The following is a 16,928-nucleotide window of genomic DNA, read 5'->3' on the forward strand; positions in this document are numbered from 1 at the left end:
CCAGGTGCTCCGACTTCCTCTCACAGTCCAAAGACATACCAATTAGTGAGTTAATTGGTCATTGTAAATTGTCCAATGATTAGGCTAGTGTCAAGTCGGTGGGTTGCTGGGCACTGCGACTCTTTGGGCCAGAAATGCCTGTTCCACAGTATAGCTCCAAATCAATAAATAAATAGAATGCCCCCTTTGTAACTTCTGTTAGACTGAAGTTTTTCTCTTCCAATGCTCCTGGCCAGCTCCTCCTTCACAAAGTTTAAAACTTATCCTCATCCAAAACTTTGTTAACTACACCTTAATGTGTCCTGTGTGCATATCAGTCCTGACCTATGGGAGCACTGGACCCTCTTGAGAATCCTGTGCTACGATGCTGTGTCTGTGAATGGTGACTGTAAGAATAGAGGAAGTTGTATCTCTTGATTATTTAGTTTTGTGTTGGTATTCAGAAAGGTTTTGTATTTCAGGTGTTTTTTATATTTAAAAGATATTTTATTATAAAGTGTTTATTTTTCTTCAGATATTTCTGAAAATCAGGGAAATTCAAAAGCATTGAAAACTCCTGGCAGCTTTGTCCCTGAGAAAAGCTGGGCTTGTTTTTCACATTTCTCAAAGCTTTGCAAATGACTTTGTGCAGAGCTTCTCCTAGCCATCCATGTCATCAGGTTCCCTCATTGAGGCTCTTCCAAGGTTCAGAACCGGCACAACCATCAAGGTCAGGAAACATGAAGTGCACATCAGGAACAGATAGATTCATTGTAAACAGGAACAGAAAGGGTTTAGAGAGAGAGCTGGTTGCAGTGAACAACATCAAGGCATATATGTACCCATATGGATTCGTATCAAATCTAATTTGATCATTTTTCTTGCAAACACCATCAGGTGTTTGATGTTAGGTGATGTTATTGTTCACTTTGCAGGGCATAAAGGTTTGATTGGTGATGCATTACTAATTGTCACATTGCTAAAGGATTAATTATAGTTTTACAGAGAGAGAGAGAGAGAGAGAGAGAGAGAGAGAGAGAGAGAGAGGGAGAGAGGGAGGGAGAGACAGACAGTCAGTCAGTCATTGGAAGGCGGGAGTGATTTCAAAAGGACAAGTGCAAAACTCATGTGCGAAGTGTCAATTCAGACCAAACTTGAATCACTGAAAGATGCTCAACAGCTGAGGCAAGGTTTGAATGCTATTACATCTTACAAAGTGAAACCAAGCAACATAGGTCACAACAAAGCATTGTTCCCAGAGGAGCATAATGCATTCTCTGCTTGCCTTGACCATCGAAACGTGGAAGAAACTTCACAAACTCCCACAGCCCCTGATAACCCTGTGATTTCAGTCTCTGGGTCCAATGAGAGAGCATCCTTCAGGAGGGTGACCCAATGAAAAGTATCTGGCCCAGAAAGGGTACCTGGTTGAGTACTAAAGACCTGTGCTGATCAACTGGCTGGAATAGTCACCATTACCTTTAACTTTTTACTTTGGAAGTCTGAGTACCCACCTGCTTCAAGTAGGCTTCAATTATGCCAGTGCCTAAGAAAAATGTGATAACCTGCCCCAATGACTTTTATGCAGTAGCACTTGCACACATGTGACGAAGAGCTTTGAGAAGTTGATAATGAAACATATCAACTCCTGCCTGAGAAGCGACTTGGATCCACTTCAATTTGCATACCATCACAAAAGATCCACGGTTGATGCCATTTCATTGGTCTTCACCCAACTCTGGAACATTTGGACATGAAGATGCATACATCAGAATGCTGTTCATTAATGACTATCATCCCCTCAAAACTAATCAATAAGTTTCGAGACCTTTTCCTTAATAGGTCATTGAGCAATTGGATCTTCAATTTTCTCATTTGCAGACCCCAGTCAGTTTGGATTGGCAAAAACATCTCCTCCACGATCTCCTTCAGCACAGTTGCACCACAAGGCTGTATGCTCAGCCCTGTACTCTACTCACATTATACTTATGTCTGTGATGCTCAGCACAGCTCCAATGCTCCAGTTTAAGCTTGCTGATGGTGCCACTGTTGTTGGCCAAGTCAAAGGTGGTGACAAATCAGCATATAGGAGGGGGATTGAAAATCTGACTGAGTGGTGCGGCAGCAACAACCTTTCACTTAACGTCAGCAAGAACAAGCTTATTATTGATTTCAGGAGAAAGAAAGGGGAGGTCCTCATTGGGAGAATCAGAGGAGGAGAGAGTAAGTAACTTTGGAGGAGTACATTAGTGATAGGGGATTCCATAGTTGGAGGAGCAGACAGGAGATTCTGTGGATGTGAAAAGACATCTGGATGGTATTTTGCCTCCCAGGTGTTAGGGTCAGTGATCTCTCTGATCGAATCCACAGCATACTAAAGATCAGCCAGGAGTTGTGATATATATTGAAACCAAAGATGTAGGTAGAAAATGGGAGGAGTCCTGAAGAGGGAATATAGCGTTAGGTGAAAAGCTGAAAGGCAGGACCTCCAGTGTAATAATCCCTGGATTGCTGCCTGTGCCACGTGCCATTAAGGATAAAAATAGGACGATTTGGCAGATAAACGCATAGCTAAGGAATTGGTGCAGGGGGCAGTGTTGCAGTTTTCTGGATCATTGGGATCTCTTCTGGAGAAGGTATGCTCTGTACAAAAAGGATGGGTTCCACCTGAACCAGAAGGGGACCAGTATTCTTCTGGGCAGTTTTGCTCAAGCTGTTGGAGAGGGTTGAAACTAATTTGATAAGGGGGATGGGGACAGGAATGATATGGCTGAGGATGGGGCAGGCAAGTTGAACAGCAAAATTGAAGAAGATGGGTTGAGTTGAAGTGTAATATAGAGACAACATCAAAAACAATGATGAATACAGGACTGGAGGTGTTATACTTGAATACGGAGAATAAGGTAGATGATCTTGTAGCACAGTCAGAGATAGGCAGATATGATATTGTTGGGAGCTTAAAATCCAAGAGTACAAATTGTATTGATACGACAGGTAGATAGGCAGATGGGGAGGTGTGGCTTTGTTCGGAAAAAATAAAATCAAAACTTTAGAAAGATGTAACATAGGATCAGAAAATGTAGAATCCTTGTGGATAAAGTTAAGAAACTGCAAAGGTAAAAAGATCTTGATGGGAGATACATTATATACAGGCCCCTGAATAGAAGCCAGGGTATGGGATATAAATTTCAAAGGCATGTAATAAGGATAATCTTACGACAGTAAGGATGTAATAAGGATAATCTTACGACAGTCATGGAGGATTTCAATAAGCAGGTAGATTGTGAAAATTAGATTGGTATTGGACCCCAAGAGAGGGAATTTGTAGAATAGCTATGAGATTGCTTTCTAGATCAGATAAAATTCCTCTATTCCTCCAAAGAGAAAAGGTAGGATCACTAAGTGAAGGTTTAAATAAATAGTTTCAATAAATTAAACTAAGAAGGTTAAATTTTTTAAGTCTAAAAAACTTATGAAACTGGTACCAAATTTGTAATGACTGCTTAATCATAGGATTTATATTTAGAATAGAAATTCTGGCTAGTTGTGCAGGTAAAGAAGCTCCTAATAACAAAGTTAAGTAAAATTGTTTCACAGCTTTCAATTCCAGATCAACCCATGGTGGTCGTTCATTTTTATTGGTCCAATATAACCAAGAACATGCATAACATATATTAACCGCCCAATAATACATTCTTAAATTAGGCAAAGCAAGACCTCCATCCTTTTTTAATTTTTGTAAATGACATTTTCCAATTCTTGGTCTTTTATTATTCCAAACAAAAGATGAAATAATAGAATCAACCTGATCAAAAAACTTCTTAGTTAGAAAGATAGGAATATTCTGAAATACATATAAAAATTTTGGTAAAATCATCATTTTAATTGCATGAATTCGACCGGCTAACAAAAGTGTAAGTGAATTCCACGTAGAAAATAATTGATTCATAAAATCCACTAAAGGAACTAAATTAGCTCTATAACGGTATCCATAATTTTTAGTGATGATAATACCTAAATATTTAAAAGAATCCGTAACTTTAAAAGGAATGTCATCATATATAGAAGCAGAATCATATAAAGGAAATAATTCACTTTTATGCAGGTTTAATTTATATCCTGAAAACTTTCCAAATTCATTTAATAATTTCAATAAACTAGGAATAAATTCTTCAGGATTCGAAACATAAACTAAGAGATCATCAGCATAAAGGGAAATCTTATGAATAGTCCCATTTATGGAAATCTCTTGAACATCTTAAGCTTCACGAAGTGCAATAGCCAAAGGTTCCAGCACCAGATTAAATAACAAAGCACTTAATGGACATCCGTGTCTCCTAGCCCGCGAAAGTCGAAGAAAGGGGGATCTGCAGTTATTAGTAATAACGTGGCAATAGGGCTTTTATATATCATTCTAATCCACATTAAAATTAGTACCAAAGCTAAATTTCTCTAAAACGTTAAATAAGTATTTCCATTCAACTCTATCAAATGCCTTTTCAGCATCAAGAGAAACAACACATTGGGGAGTTTTTGAGAGCGATGAGTATATAACATTGAACAGTCTCCAAGTGTTAGAAAAGGAATAACAGCCTTTTATAAAACCTGTTTGGTCCTGAGAAATAATCTTAGCTAGTATATTCTCCAACCGATTTGAAAGAATTTTAGCATCCACATTTAATAAAGAGATAGGTCTATATGAAGCACAATCAGTAGGGTCTTTATCTTTCTTGAGAATTAAAGAGATAGAAGCTTCATAAAATGTGGAAGGTAACTCTCCTAACAAATAAGAATCTTTAAGCATTTCCAACATATAAAGAGTATGCAAATCTTCAAATTTTTTTTTATAAAATCCTCCAGAAAAACCATCCAGTCCGGGAGCTTTACCAGATTGCATTGAAAGAAGAGCTTTCTGAATTTTTCTTTCAGTAAAAGGAGTATCAAGAATTTGTTGATCTTCAACAGATATTTTACGAAAATCAATCTTTTGTAAAAGGGCATACATTTTAGAAGGATCAGCTGGAAACTGAGATTTCTAGAGTTCACTGTAATAGTCTTGAAAAATGTTATTAATATCTTCATAATTACAAGCTAAACTACCATCTCTCTTACGAATTTTTAAAATTCGTCTTTTAGCTGTAACTGCCTTTAATTGGGATGCTAAAAGCTTATTACTTTTATCTCCAAATACATAAAATTGACTTTTTAATTTAAGCAAATTTCTTTCATTAGGATAAGTTAATAGTAAATTATATTGTGATTGAAGTTCAACCCTTTGTTTAAATAAATCAATATTGGGAGAAACTGCATAAGTGTTATCCAAGTCTTTAATTTGTTTTGAAATCCTATCTAACTCTATTTTTGTCTGTTTCTTAAGCTTAGCCAAATAGGAGATTATCTGACCTTGCAAATATGCTTTAAATGTATCCCATATAATCAATTTCGACACATCTCCCGTATTATTAAAAAGAAAAAAATCTTTTATCTGAATCTCTATAAATTTGACAAAGTCCGAACTTTGTAATAAACTTTCTGGAAAATGCCAAGGCAAGTTTACATTACTAACATCATTCAATTCAAAAAGCTGAGCTTAAAGGTGCATGATCTGAAACAGCAATAGCATCATATTCACATTTCTGGACTTTGGACAAAAATCAGAAATCAGCTATAAAGTAATCAATTCTCAAATATTTTTTATGGACATGTGAACAAAAAGAATAATCTCTATCATTAGGATGTAAATTTCTCCAAATTTCTATCAAACCATAATCAATTAAAAAAGAATTAATAAGCGATGCTGAACAACTTAGAAGCTGCTGATTGGTTGAACTCTTGTCAATCAAAGGATTTAAACAACATTTGAAGTCACCTCTCATCAGTAACATATATTCATTTAAGCCTGGTAATAAACCAAATACATTTTTAAAAAAAGAAGGATCATCTACATTAGGTACATATAGATTAACCAGGACAATTTTTCTATTACAAATTGTTCCTTTAATAATTAAAAATCTACCATTGGTATCTGAGACGATGTCTTCATGGATAAATAAAATATTAGATTTAATAAAAATAGATACTCCCTTTCTTTTATTTTGACATGTTCGCTTGACATTGAAGGCCCTTCCATGTCGCCTGTTCTGATATGCGTTTCTTGAACAAAAATTATATCGGGCTGGAATCGATTAATAATTTTAAAAGTCTTCTTTCACTTAATAGGGTGATTCCAGCCATGTACGTTTCAACTAATAATGTTTATCTGTTTAACTACCATAGAATATTGTTTTTAACACGAAAATACACGCATACCATCATGGGCTAATCAAAGATGGTGGTGATGAGTATAACCATATAGAAAACGTGCATGCTCTGGAACTCCATAATGGGGAAAAATACAGGATATGTGTAAAAAAAAACTGAAAAATAAAATCCCGCGATAAACCTTAAAGTACAAAAATACCCCGAATCCTCCCACCATCCCAAAAGGTAGATATCTAGTAAAAAGAGAGAAAAGGCCGGAATGCATCCCCAGAGAGAAAAGAAAAAAGCAGAACTCCACGTGCGACTCAATTTAAATAGTGATTTAAAAGTTTTTTCTCTCAATTCCCCCCTCCCCTTTACAAAGAAAACACATGACCCTAAGATAAGAAAGCCCAGCAGGGAAGAAAAAAAAGATTTTTATACTTAATCATTGAAAATAAACTAGGGAATGCAAAAACAGTCTCCAGAAACGTCGAAGCAATACTATTAAACCTAAACAATATAATCTCTAACAAGAGAAAAACGGCACCATTATTCCTTTGGCTTACTACCCAATTTTAACAAAAAAACTAAAGCTAATTATCTATTCTAAACACTCCTCACTGTATAAGAAAAAGTCTATATAAACTATAAAAACTATCTCTTAATTAATGAAAGAAAAGCAAGAAAGAAGCAGATAATCGAACCAGTTAACAATCTGTCCACTGTGTTAATTCACTTCGTATACCAAACAGACTTCAACTTCCGCCTGCCGCTCAATGGAGTAATACATAACTTTTGTGGCTGCCTTTAATTCCTCCTTTTCCCCAGTTCAAACCTTGAATTTTTAACTTTTATTTCTCAGATCTCAGAGGGAAATAGTTGTCATTATGTCACAATCTTTAAGAAGTGGAAAGCAGCTTTTTGAATCCAGCAATGGAAAGGGAAAAACTTTGAAAGAAAAATCAGAAGATATGCCTGTCTGGGCTGAGCATTTGGAACATGCATTGATGGCTCTCTACAACAAAATAGACAATAACACTTCTGAGTTGAAGTCATTCCTACAGAGTTTTCAGACTATAGAGGAAAATATTATTTCCTTGAATAACAGGAATTCTGCAGATGCTGGAAATTCAAGCAACACACATAAAAGTTGCTGGTGAACGCAGCAGGACAGGCAGCATCTCCAGGAAGAGGTGCAGTCGACGTTTCAGGCCGAGACCCTTTGTCAGGACTAACTGAAGGAAGAGTGAAGAGAAGGAACTGAAGGATCCTCCCCCTCCAACTTTCAAATCCCTTACTCACTCTTCCTTCAGTTAGCCCTGACGAAGGGTCTCGGCCTGAAACGTCGACTGCACTATTTCCTTGAATACTGTGTTTAAAGAATCGAAATGTCAGATTGTGGATATTTCAACCCGCTTGGGACAGACTCAATGCAAAATTGTTGATTTAGAGGCGAAGTCGCGTCGGAATAACATTCGAATTGTTGGACTGAAGGAAGGTTCTGAGAGTGGGAATTTATTGGACTATTTTGCCACTTTGTTTCAATCTCTGTTTCTGGATATTTTACCTCAGCCTCCCGATATTGAAAGAGCTCATAGAATTTTCACTTCGAATTCTCAGATTTCAGATAAAGCTTGGCTGATTTTGGTCAATTTTCTTTGCTTTAAAGTTAAAAATCAAATCATAAAATGTGCAAGGAAACAGAGAGTTTTTAACTTTAACGGTTCTGAGATCTGTTTTTATGAAGACTATCCATGGGTAGATATGGAACAGCAGATCAAATTTGTTCCAGCTATGAAAATAGCTCATGCAAAGGGACTTTTTCCATCGCTCTGTTACCCTGCTCGATTAAAATTATTTCTTAAAGATTCTACACCTCGTGTTTTTTTGGATCCCCACACAGCATTGGACTATGTTAATTCTATCGTGGAGTCGGCTGACGTATGAAGGATATTAGGGTTGCTGAATAATTTTCTGAAAGAAAACAGGCTTTGAAGATTTCTGATATGCTGAAGATATCCTTTGATCGATGGACTATTTAAAGAAGAGGTGAACTTCTTGGTTTCACTAATGAATGACTTTTTTGAAGTCTGTTTAGTTGTTTTTAATGCAAGGGAGATTCATTAGTCAGTCCTGACAAAAACCAGGACACCTTTTTGGGTGGTACATTATATGCTACTATCTAACTTCATACTTAAAATGAAGTTAAGGATTATATCTAGTACAATTCATTGGCAGAGCAGTCTCAAGAGGTTAAATTATCCACATTTCCATTGTTGCTATATTTGTACACCCCTGCATCCTCTATCTTCTAATTCTGGCCTCTTATATATCCCCTAATTCAATTGCTCCATCATTACCTGCTACACCTTCAGCTGCCCAGTATCTAAACATTGGGAATCCTTCCCTCTCTGCCCTGTTTCCATCTTCCTTTAAAATGATCCTTTAAATAAATACTTTAGTTAATATACAGATTTATGCTGTTTGCTCTCACATTTTTGTTCGATTACAATCACAAAGTGCCTTATGACATTTTGCAGAATTGTAGATGCTAAAGAAATGCTGTTTGTTGATATTTTTAAAGGCTTCGCACCAGCCCCTGTTCAATATGTGGTTGTGCATCGGTGGTTAATGTGAACGTCTCCAGCTGGCTACCAGCACTGCAAGCTGTTCTCTTTCTAGCTGGCTTCTAATCAAGGGAGCTCCAAACACTGCAGTGCTCACTCGGCTAAAACAGACAATTCAGCACACTAGACAAAATAAGCTCAGTTTGGAAATGATGTCAATGAAGATAAATGATGTTAATGGTAAATGTGATAATTAGACCCATGACATGAAGTCAGTGCTGTGGTGCACTGACTGAACACCAGCATCGGCAATGTGAACTGTTTGTTACATGGACAGATGGGAGCAACTAATTACAAAAACTTTCTGCTTCTCCCGTCGTAAGAGCTCTCAGTTTTAAGAAAAATACTGGTTTGGGATAAGATTTGATACCTGGATTATTCTGGGATGCTGCTTATTTTGAACCACTCCACTCCATCAACATTTGGCCTTCCCACCACTTAGACTGATTCCTGGGGATTGAAACATTCTGGCACCAATTAAATCAAGTGATTGATTCAAGCTTGGCATTATTCCTTGCAGAGACAAATATTAATCAGAGTTGCCAAGACACGTACTTGTAGCAAAGGTAGTTCATGATGAAAATAACAAAATAGCACATAAAATACACTCATTGGCCACTGAGTACATGTTCATGGCATTCTGCTGTCATAGCCCGTCCACTTCAAGTCTTGACATCTTGTGCATTCATAAGACCATAAGACATAGAAGCTGAATTAGGCCATTCAGCCCATCAAGCCTGCTGCACCATGGCTGATCCTGGATCCCACTCAACCCAACACCTGCCTTCTTGCCATATCCTTTGATGCCGTAACCGATCCGGAAGCGATCAACTTCCGCCTTAAATATACACATGGACTTGGCCTCCATCGCAATCTGTGGCAGAGCATTCCCCAGATTTACTAGTGACTGGCTAAAAAAATTCCTCCTTACCTCTGTCCTTAAGGGATGCCCCTCAGTTTTGAGGCTGTGCCCTCTTGTTCTGAATACCCCCATCATATGAAACATTCCCCCCACATCCACCCTATCTAGTCCTTTCAACATTCGGTGGGTTTCAATGAAATCCCCTGCATTCTTCTGCATTCCAGTGAGTACAGGCCCAAAGCTGCTAAAAGCTCCTCATATGTTAACCCCTTCATTCCCAGAATCATCCTTGTGAACCTCCTCTCAACTCTCCAATGGCAACACATCCTTTCTGAGATATGGGGCCCAAAACTGTTGACAATACTCCAGGTGCAGTCTGACTAATCTTATAAAGGCTCAGCATTATCTCCTTGCTTTGATATTCTATTCCCCTTGAAATAAATGCCAACATGCATTTGCCCTCTTTACCACAGACTCAACCTGATGTTCAATCCTTCTCCACATTTAGGTAATAGTCCGCAATATTGTTCCTTTTACCAAAATGCATTATCATACATTTCCCAATGCTATATACCATCTGCCATATTTTTGCCCATTCTTCCAATTTGTCTGTCCTGCTGCAATCACATTACTACCTACCCCTCCAACTACCTTCATATCATCTGCAGACTTTGACAGAAGTCTGTCAATTCCATTATCTAAATCATTGACAAGCAATGTGAAAAGCAGCATTCCCAATACTGACCCCTGAGGAACAACACTAGTCACCATCAGCCAACCAGAAAAGGCCCCTTTTATTTCCACTTGCTGCCCTCTGTCAGCCATTCCGTTATCCATGCCAGTATCCTTCCTGTAATGCCAAAGGATTTTATTCTGTTTAGCAACCTCATATGTGGCACCTTATCGAACGCTTCTGAAAATCCAAGTAAATTGACAACCACCGCCTCTCCTATGTCCACTCTGCTTGTTACTTCTTCGAAGAACTCTAACAGATTTGTCAGGCAGGATTTTCCTTTAAAGAAACCATGCCTTTCTGCACACCACTGTTGTAACACATTGTTATTTGAGTTACTGCTGCCCTCTTGTCAGGTTGAACCAGTCTAGTCATTCTCCTCTGACCTCTCTGATTAACGTGGCATGTTTGCTGCTCACTGGATGTTTTTGTTTCTCATTCCATTCTCTGTAAACTCTAGAAACTGTCATGTGTCAAAATCCCAGGAGATCAGCAGTTTCTCAGATACTCAAACCACCCTGTCTGGCACCAACTGTCAAAGTAACTTAGATCACATTTCTTCATCATTCTGATATTTGGTCTAAATAACAACTGAATCTCTTGACCATGTTTGCACTCTTTTATGCATTGTGTCGCTGCTACATAATTGGTTGTTCATATATTTGCATTAACAAGTAAGTGTATAGGTAATGTGGCCATTGAGTGTAATTTGAAGTTCAATTTTACTTAGAATGCTAAAGCTTAGTTTCAAGTGCAAATGTATAGAGGTGGAGGTTGGGTCCAACTTTGACCAAGGGATCACAATACAAAGAAAGGAAGAAAGGAAAGAAAGAACATTCATATCCTATACAACCAATGGAAATACTTCTTTCTATATTGTAGATATAATTAAAATGAAGGAAACTGGAGCTGGTTTTTGCACAGCAATCTCGCACAAATATTCTGTGATAAATGACAGAGTATATTGATGATGCTATCCCAGGGATAAATATTGGTAAAAACACAGATAACTCCAATATTCTGGTTCAAAATACTGCCATAGGATCTTCTGCAGCGATCAGAGAGAGCTCAGTTTAAAGACTCGCCCAGAGCGATATCTCTGAACATCCGGCATCTCAGCACTTATGCCACTCTAACAAAGCAGCAAAGCTCCAAATGGACATTTTCCACTTCATTCGGCACAGCAACACCTGCCGTCTGTTCACATTTCAGTGATTTTTATGGTCAGTCTCTGGATGAGGGTGAAAAACGTAAGCACTCTCTTGCAGGTTAAAACATTCTGTTGCATCACCCTGTTTAACTCAATGACATTGTTTCAGAACGCAAACTTAAAGCTGGGGCTTCTGATTAAATTCAACTTTCTTTGTAGGGACCATTGTAGGAATATCTGTTGGAAAATCTGGATCAGAAACTCTCCACTCAGCACACTTGCACAAAGAATAAAATATTCTGATTTCTCTAAAATATAAACTTGTAGAGGCTCTCCATTCCGTAAGGCTCCAAAAGAGCAATTGTGTGATTTAATGCATCCTCCACTCCCAACGCCCTAAACTACTCATCAATCTGCTGTATGAGACACCTTTCCAATCACTGATTCTTGGACACATGATCAATAGACATTAAGCAAACTAGAAAGATTGAATAGGTAAGCCAGAGATGAATAACTCTTCTGTAAATAGCACTGAGGTCTCTGTGAGGTTGGGTTTTTCTACATCAGCATTATTTGCAAATTGCCTCACCTGCCCTGCACACTACAGTCAAACTTTAGCATAATGAGTCCTAGGTAAAAAAAAAACTATGAAAACTCAGCATTCACTTGTGGCTCCATTGGTAGCACTCAAGTTCAAATTCAACTCGAGGCACTTGAGCGCGGAAACTCATGCTGATTAGAGAACTAACTGATAACAATAATGCTGAGGGAGAATTACGTCTACGTCCAGTCATTGTAATGTAAGCAGGTAAAATTGGTTTATTACTGTCATATATACTGAGAAGCACTGAAAAACTTGGTTTGCACATCATTTATATAGACCGATTAATTACAATAATGCATTGACAGAACAAGGTAAAACAATAACAGAATGCAGAGTGAAGCATTGCAGTTACAGGGACAGGTAGACAATAGGGTGCAAGATCAGATCAAAGCAGTATGTGAGATAAAGGGCCCACCTTACTGTAATAGGGATCTGTTGCACCAGTAGGACAGTAGCTGTCCTCAAACCTGGTGGTACATGCTTCCAGGTTTCTGGTCAATGGAGGGTGGAGAAGAGGGTATGTCTAGGGTGGGCAGGGTCTTCGACTATTTTGGCTGCTTTTCCGAAGCAATGAAAAATATATGCAGAGTTCATGGGGGGGGGGGGTGCTGTCTTTGTGATGAGCTAAGATGTGTCCACAATTCTCTGCAGTTTCTTGCCGTCATGGGCAGAGCAGATGACAACAAACTGCGACTCTTCCGTACTGGATGCTTTCCAAATGTATTTCGATAAAAATCAATGAGTGTCAATGGGGCTAAAGTAGACATGCTGAATTTCTTCAATCTTGCAAGGTGGTAGAGGACTAGGAAAGCTTGGGTCTGGTATCTGGACAGGCTATAGGTGATGTTCACTCCTGGGAATTTGAAGGTCTCAACTATCTTGACCTCAGCACAATTGATGTACACAGAAGTACACGCACCCAACCTGTTCCTGAAGTCAATGACCAGCTCTTTTGATTTGCTGACATGTTGTTGTCATGGCACCATGTTACTAGGTTCTCTATCTCTTTCCTGTACTATGACTTATTGTTATTTGAGATGCGTCCAGTGGTGTCACCTACAGACTTAGGGCAGAACCCAGCCACACAGCTGTTGAGTGTATAGGGAGTAGGGTATGGGGTTGAGGATGCATTTTGGTGGGTCACTAGTCTTAAGGTAATCATGTGAGTGGTAATGCTGCCTATCCTTACTGATTGTGTCTGTTGGTCAGGGAGTGAGGGATCCATTTGCAAAGGGAGTGTTGAGTCCCGGGTCTTGGGTTTACAAGATGAGTTTGCTCGGAATTATAGTATTTTAGGTGGAGCTGTAGTCAAAAACAATAGCCTAGCACAGATGTTGTTGAACTATTTGCATCTGCTCAGCTGGTTAATACGAGCTTAAAGTATAGCAGGCAAACTCTCCTGAGTATTCCAAACAAAATTGTGGACACTGTCTAAGTAGTAGATAGTTTCCCTTGATTCCAGGATGTTCTCAGTCCTAGTTTGGCTGGGGCTTGTAAATAAGCTGGAAATTTCTTCAGAGCATGTACGAGAGTCATAACTGTGTTTGTTAGCTATTTGTCAGGGTCACACAGCAGAGATCTTTGTAGTTGCTTTTCAGACACACATACATCCATAATTTAGTAGATTTCAATGCTTTCTGATATTCAAAAGAGATTGCCAGCCCCCACTGTACCGGGTTCAGATTCTATTTGTTTTCTCCTCCAGGAGACCTGGGCACTCTTTGAGCTCCTCTATTCCATGCTGCTAATGCATTCCACTTTCCGTGTTCTATCATTAGCAATTATGTCTTCAATTGCTGAGGCCTTGAGTGGCACTCCCTGCCTAAACTCATCTGCTTTTCTATCACTATTCTTTGAGAAGATCATGCAAAATGTATTTCTCTGACCAAGTTTTAACCACCTAAATTAGCAATTTCTTCTAAGGCTAGGTATCAAATTCTGTTTGATAACCAAACTTGTGAGTCGCCTTGCAGCATTTTACTGGGTTAAAGACACTACATCAGTGCGAGTGGTTATGAAATGTGATGCATTTTTTTCTGTGAATACACAAAACAATCTGGATCTAACTGGATTTTTTTATATGAGATTTGGTGGCATGGTAACAATTATCCACATCCAGCAAGTGAAACTAGAGAAATTGATAATGCCGACTTTGCTTTGGATTGTGCAGCATAAAGGGATTTATTGAGGTGTGTTGAGATAACATGATACATTTACTGCCAGGCCTCCAACACATCAGTTTTGAATGCACTGAGTCATGATCCCTTCAGCAAGTAATCCACAAAGCAATTAGTTACATTACTTGAATTTATAGTCTTACCACGGAACCGTTCTAGCATCCTCCTACAGAGAGAAAGCCGATGGGGCAGGTGTACAGAAAACGCACAAAACCTCAGAGGTGTGAAATGGGAAAGTGGTGTGTGGTCTGCTGAGCTGCTCATTTCCAAGTTACTTGTCAACGGTTCTATTAAGGTTAGTTTTGCACCTGTTGATTTATTTGAGTGCATCAGAGAGGTGAATATTACGTGTCAAAGTCCTTGCACTTCTTATGTGATGTGGAACTTCATTACCTACACATTATGTAGATAGTCACATCTGCACTTATTATTGTTATTCAGTTTTCTCAGTATATCTCTGCACTTTTACTCTCTAACCATATTGGTCTGTATTGCATTTTCCTTCACTTCCTCTCATAATCTTCCACGCATCTTAATACATATCTTGATACTTTTCTCAATTAAGTTTAAGTCATTCCACACAACACTCATTAACCTTAATGTTAAATCATTAGTTATATTCTCAGTTGAGTGTACACTATCATGTTAAGATTATCCTACCCAAGAACTGGCCCAATGTTCTTCAGGTGTGACGGTCAGTCACAACCATAAACTGACCTGCCTTGGTAGCATTCACTAATATGTGACACTGGCAGCAGTTCTCAGAATTCCATCTCTGAAGTCTTGTTCTTTCATTTCTGCAGTTTCTGAACCTGCATATGGTCCATAATTCCTTCTGCCTACATAATGTTGTTCCCCTTTCTTGAACACCTTTCCCATGCTGGGAGATGATTGCATTGACCACAAAATGAATATTTTTGACTAGACTCGCACAGATGGAATTGGAATTGGTTTATTATTGTCACATATTACTGAGATATAGTGAAAAACTAATTCACAAAGAGACCAGTTAGGACGGCAGATTTCTTGTCCCAAAGTGAACCAGATAGGTTTTTATGACAATCCCTTATTTTCATTACTATTATTCAGACTCGCTCTTTGTAAAATCCAGATTTATTTCATTAATCAAATGCCCCATCTGCCATGATAAAATAAAAATTCATGTTTCTGGATTAATGATCTTAAAGTCTTAGTGTGATCAGAGAAATGCCTCTGACATTCATCAGAGGCTCCACAATGGGATGGCCAGCATTTTATTTGCTTGAATTGGAGAACGAAGTGAAGCAAGTTCATGAGTGTCTGGACCTTTGATCTTGGTACATTGTGTCACAGTCCACTGCTTGTGGGTTAGGAACATGGATGTGGAGATTAGAGGACCTAGGAGAATTCCCAACCCTCAAATCTAATACATGAGATGGAAAATCTATTGGAAGCCATTAATTTCTGCACCATCATCCAAATTTGGGAAGTTTAGCATCTGGAATAGGATATCAGAAAACTTACATTCATAACAATAAGCTCAGAATAATCGCAAACCAATGGGAAAAGTATATTTGCGTATGTATGTAAGTGTGTATGTAAGTGTGTGTGTATGTGTGTATATATATATATATATATATATATATTTTGTGTTGACACGAGGCCAAGTGGTTAAGGTGTTGGTCTAGTAATCTGAAGGTTTGCTAGTTCGAGCCTCAGCTGAGGCAACGTGTTGTGTCCTTGAGCAAGGCACTTAACCACGCATTGCTCTGCAATGACACCGGTGCCAGGCTATATCGGCCCTAGTGTCCTTCCCTTGGACAACATTGGTGGCATGGAGAGGGGAGACTTGCAGCATGGGCAACTACTGGTCTTCCATACAACTTTGCTCAGGCCTGCACGGCGCAAATCCATGGTCTCACGAGTCTAACGGATGTCTATTCTATTTATATACACACACACACACACACACACACATTTCTATACAAAACTGTGGGAAATAAGATGATCTCATTTGGTTTTGCACTACTTATGACCCAGCACAATCAATTCATCTCACCCAAAGTGACCAGACAGTTTGACAGAAAGGTAATTAGAAAGATTTCAATGAATGGTCAGCTGGCCCATAAAAGCATCCCTCTCCGGTATATTCATTACAGTGGACACTCAAAGCACTGGAATCAAAACTGTGCCTTTCTCATTGGCTGTGACTGCTTCCTTTAAAACATACAGTATTTTGAGTACCCATTGAATCTTGCAATTGAAACTGCATCTTTGCCTTGCAGTTTATAATAATTCACTACACAAAACACTGATATCTTTTCTTTGCTCCCCAGGTTGAGCATCTTAAATCGAGGACTTCTGAATGGTTTGTCCACCATTCAGCAGAACCAATTTCTCCATTCTTGTTGCATCAGTTACTCTTACATTTTTAACACACGTGTTAACCTTCTCTGATTGAGAAGGAACACTCCTCTTTCAGTCTCCCTGTCACAGGATATTATCTTTTCATGATCCACACACATGATTAACATAATTTAATTTCCTAAGTGCACTGCAGAAAAGACTGAAAAT

General features: G+C 38.6%; 1 protein-coding gene across 9 annotated transcripts in view; it reads right to left on the bottom strand.

The window, feature by feature from the left end:
- adgrb3 (adhesion G protein-coupled receptor B3) overlaps positions 1–16,928 on the bottom strand; it is an 817,113-nt gene that overhangs the window by 402,019 nt on the left and 398,166 nt on the right. The gene's annotated exons all lie outside the window — the stretch shown is intronic.

The sequence above is a fragment of the Mobula birostris genome, chromosome 2 (genome assembly GCF_030028105.1).
Source record: "Mobula birostris isolate sMobBir1 chromosome 2, sMobBir1.hap1, whole genome shotgun sequence".
In the NCBI taxonomy this organism is placed as follows: Eukaryota; Metazoa; Chordata; class Chondrichthyes; order Myliobatiformes; family Myliobatidae; genus Mobula; species Mobula birostris.